The sequence below is a fragment of the Crocuta crocuta genome, unplaced genomic scaffold (assembly GCF_008692635.1).
Source record: "Crocuta crocuta isolate KB4526 unplaced genomic scaffold, BGI_CrCroc_1.0 scaffold71, whole genome shotgun sequence".
Lineage (NCBI taxonomy): Eukaryota > Metazoa > Chordata > Mammalia > Carnivora > Hyaenidae > Crocuta > Crocuta crocuta.
The window spans coordinates 1,886,010-1,891,034 of record NW_027527548.1 but is presented as its reverse complement, the minus strand read 5'-3'; positions in this window follow the sequence as shown (position 1 = coordinate 1,891,034).

Sequence of the window (5,025 nt, the reverse complement as noted above, 5' to 3'; positions counted from 1 at the left end):
GTGGCAAGAGTACTTAAACCTAAGACATTAAAAATATTGCCTATTCAGGTACGAGAAAAATATTTAAAAGGTTATCTTTAGTAAAGCGATATAAAATAAACTGAGGGCCAGACTCAGTAATTAACAGCTAACAAATATTAGTTAAAACTACTGTTCAGGAAGAAATGGACAACCAACCACCCTTTCTTAGGTTTTTTTTCTAATATCTTTAAAAATTTTAGTGTGGTAAAAAACAAATAATATACAATTTATCATATTAACTATTATTTTCTTAAAGAGCAAGCTCTACACCCAACATGAGGCTTGAACTCCTGACCTGCAGATCGAGAGTAGCAGGCTCTACTGACTGAGCCAGCTAGGCACTCCTCACATGAACTATTTTTAAGTGAGTATATTAAGTATATTCACACTGTTGTACAACAGATCTCCAGAACTTTCCAACTCATAAAACTAAAACTCTTTATATCCATTAAACAATTCCCCATCTCCCCTCTCATTTACACACACACACACACACACTTTTTCTTCTTCACATTTCACTCCTTTACTGAAGATGTTATCCGCACCACCTGAGAAGGCAGTTAAACACATTCTCAGGCCCCATCTCAAACTTTTAGAGTCTGAGGATGAAGCCTAGGAATCTGTATTTTAACAAGCTTCTCTGGTGATTCTTGGCAAGTATTTGAGAACTATATTCTCTATTTACCCCTTTAGCTTATGTATAACATATGCTTAGATCCTCCATTTAGAAACCTCTTTAAACTCCTGTATTCAAGGGTAATAAGCCATAAACATAATCTGTTACAAAGAAAATGTCATGACAATGTTAAAATCTGTCAAAGTATAACCGCTGAAAACAGTAAACATAATCCCATAGCTATCCTCAAAGGAAATGGAGTCATCAACCCAAGTTTCCATAGTACTAAAGATAATAATATCCAATTATAAGGTCAGTGCCCCTGCTCCCCAAGGAGGACTGTGCACCAACCTCTCTTCAATTTCATCTGACCATTTAAAAAGTACCCTGAAAACTTAAGCTTCTTTTCCCTATTACCTAGTTATAAAATAGCAAGAAAAATGTTAACCACTGAGCTTTCCACTTTTTGATAGTGTATTATCCACTTCTTTGGCTAATAAATGGCAAACTACCAACTAAAGTTTTCCCTAAATTCTGCCAACTAGATTTGTTTGTATTAGTTTGCTGGCAGGGGCTAAAACTCCTGCTTCTTCTGAGACATTTGTTTTTCATATCTAAATGCATCTCTTTGCAAGAAGAGAAAAATGGCCACACGTAGAATTTTATATCCACCCTGCTATAAGCACAGTGCAGCAAACCTAAATTTAATAAGCAGACCATGGAATCCTGTTAAGTCTGCTTTCTTCGTTCACAAGAAAGTGAAGTCATCCTACTGCTGTGAATGGAAGGAACTAAAATATTGAAAGCTCCACAGATATTCTAACTATTGCTAACTATATTCTAACTATTCTAACTATATTCTAACTATTGCTATTACCTCTAGTTCAAACTATCAAGCCAAAAAACATTTTAAATTACAGTTTTGCCTAAAATGTATAACCAACCATAAACCAGAGTTAATTCCTATTACTAATCTGAGATATGAACAGATCAGTACCAGAATCTGCTTTAAACTTCTATTTCCAGTGAAAACTCATTTTGTAAAGCCTAAATCAGAGGTCCTCAAAACTTTAATGTACTTAGCAACTGCAGGAGTGGCTTCTGAAAAGCAGATTCCCTAGTACCCCCTCCAGAGACTGTTCAGTTTGGGGGGGGGGTAAGCTGCATCCATGGATACGTATTTCCAACAAGCTGTTATAGTGACTGCGATGCTGTCCTACATAGCTTTTCCAAAGAAAGGTTCAGTTTATAATCTAAAGTTTTTGTACCGAACGGAATCATGCTTTTCTTATTTTTTCTTTTTGGTATCAAGAAAAATTTCCAAAGAGAGATTTAAAAGTAAATTTCTTGTATCATCTCAGATGCTAAATACATGTTATTATGATCTCAATTTCCAACTGCATAATTAAGTATACCCACTTAAGGCCAAATTACTCATAATTCAAAGTTCTCTAAAGCTTGCCCACTAACTGCAGGATCAACCTAATCTTCAGTAATCCAATCACTCTAGATCCAAAGCAGGGAACCACTCAAGGTAGTTTATAGAGATAAAGGTGTAAGACATTCTGCTTTATAAATGTTCTCCAATGCAACCTAAGTTTTCCTGATCCTTCCCTAAAGCTGTCGGTCTTTATGCAAGTCAATAATAATGTTGTTTTGAATATGAAATAAAGGGGAGTCTTATGGTGTGCAAAAGTGCTGATTCTCTGAAGAGAATTATTTTCTTAATGAAAAAGTAATTCGTCCAGTTGGCCTATTATCTCTTATTTTTTTAGTGACAGGGAAAAGAATGAAAATGACCATCCCTATAAATATTCATATCTGGTGGTAATAAAACCACCATTTAAAAAGCAGCAGGCATGCTGGCATTATATATTTAGCTGTCAGTATACTTCATATTTCCCTAATGTGCTGCTGCTTTAGACAGTGGCCTTACCCTGATCCTTTCATTAACAAGTCTCATTAATGAAAGTAGAATAGAGGGTAATTTTCTGTTGGTCACTGGCCTTTTAACTTCTTGATAGTTTAACTCTGCTTAAGCCAAACAGTCTAGACAAATGCGTATGCTGTTCACAGGACAAATCTTTTGGCACAAAAAAAGCTGACTGAGCTTTAAAAAGCACTTGTCTCAAAGACACACAGTAATCACTAGTAAACCACAAGGTATAGAGAAGAAACACTGTGGCAGAAAGAGGAGTCAGGTTTGGGAGAACACTAGGGCCTAAGGCACCAATCATACGGTCCTCTTGGACATCTATAGTGCACATATTTAGCATATTAAAACCTCTGAGAAGTTCTAGATAAGGGCACCTCTTTATCTAAATATTTCCCAATTCTGCTTGACCACCAATCTTTTATCTTCAATAACGTCTTAAATATGTTCTACTAAAAATGTGATTTGGGCAAGAACTCTAAACCTCTGAGTCATTATTTCCTAATACACAAAAAAGATACAATATCAGCCTCCCTATCTCACAAGATTGGCGGGGCCAAATGAGCCGGTCCCGTAAGCCTGCTTTGTAAATCACATGTGCGGCTGGTCGTACGCTATCGTTACCATTAAGAGTCACAGTGAGTCCACGAACAGAGCTTTCATTCTTTCCGTGGGGAGTCAAAAACAAAGGAACAATGATAGCTGAAGGGAATAAAATATTAAATACATTTCCTCCCAAGGTTTCTCATTCTTAAAAGCACATCTGACTTCCAGTAATCCTCACAGCAGTAAGAAGCCGTACAAAAGCACTGCCACCTGCAGGCCGCAGGGATGGAACGCTTGCAGCGGTATCAAGATGAAGTTTCAAACCACCACGCACTCTTTTCCATCACACTTCTAAAGCCTCTCCAAAGGACTTGGCTTTCGAGCACAGGTAGACTGAGGCTCCATTTGCTGAAGTTCTGAACCTGACTTGAGTAAAAACTTCCCATGTCTTCGCTACACAGGACCAATGCTTTGAAATGTGAAGAAAACCACCTTGGCCTTATGTTAAGTACCACGTGTGCTCGTGCCAAAGTAACCCCCAGAGTATGGATTTTTTTCCCCTTTTTTAACACAGCCTTTGAGGAGACACTTGAACGACCTGAACAGAGTTTTCTGAGTTTCCTTTCAATGAATTAAAGCAAATCTGCTGTCTCACACATAAAGTTTATGAACAGACTACAAAGAGAACAGGCTGTTGATATATGTTAGCCGGTCAATGCCTCCCTTTCTTTGGAGGCCCTAATTAGCTTCATTCCACAAGTCACCCATCTGACCCAGCAAAGAGAAAGGAGCGCCCAACGCCTTCTTTAAACGTGTGGTGTTTACCTGCCTGCAACACCGAATAACCTGCACCTGGAAAAACCTTTTCCAATGGGCCTTGAAATACGGTTTCTCCAGCACGTTCTACAAGGAAAATTACCCCTTCTACGTTTTAGGTTAAAAGATCGTGCCGGAGGTTTCAAAGAGTAGCTGGAGGGTGACGAGATGAGCTGAAAGAAACACAGGGAAACCAGAATACGGGAAGAAACAGATGTTAAATAAAACAGCCAAGTGATCTCCGATACCCACAACGCAAAGGCTTGGGTTTTACTGGTTGGAAAAAGGCAACACATGAAAGTTGGTTTTCACACCCAGACTGACTCATACAGAAAACACGAAATCTACAGTTGTCAAAACCCAAAATCTGCTCCATCGCCGAGTGCAGAGGCGGTCGGGAGGCTACGACACCGCAACGCTCCAGGAGGACCGAGGCGGCACGCGGGTGCGCTCGGGCCGACGGTTCGTGCAGTTCCGGGGACTCTCGCTCGTGAGTCGGTGCGAGAACAGGTTACAACGAGAAAGCTCAATCGTCTCATCACCCCGAGGGCCCTAGGGGGGCACTTCATGGAATCCGCTACGCCTCGGAGTAAAGTTCTGTGCACGGAGCGAAAGGCAGGCCCACACGTAACCCCATACTCCTCGGGCAGCGTTTCTCAAAGCGTGGAACGCGGAATAACGTCAGGAGGAACAAGGACGCGCTGTTGATTTTAATAGACAGGTATTTATTTTTTTTTACGAGCATTCGAAAAATAACTGGCTTTCCATCATACGGTTTGTGATGTACGTTTCCACCTTAAACAAATGTATTTAAAAAGGAGGAAAACAGAGTCGGTTTAAAGGGAAAAAATTAACATCTGGTGAATAAATAGCAGTACAGAGGGTACACGGACGTAAAGGTGCAACGCGAAGAGACTGAAATTNCGGGGGTAGTCGGGAGCCGAGAGTGCCCTGGGTCACACTCGGGGCGCTGGCTCTGTCGCTAATTTCCGCGGTAACCTCGGGCACAGCTTCCTTCCCCGTCCTTTGGGCCCGGGGTCCGCGTTATAAAATGGGGTGTGTGTGTGTGTGTGTGTGTGTCACACGACGCGGA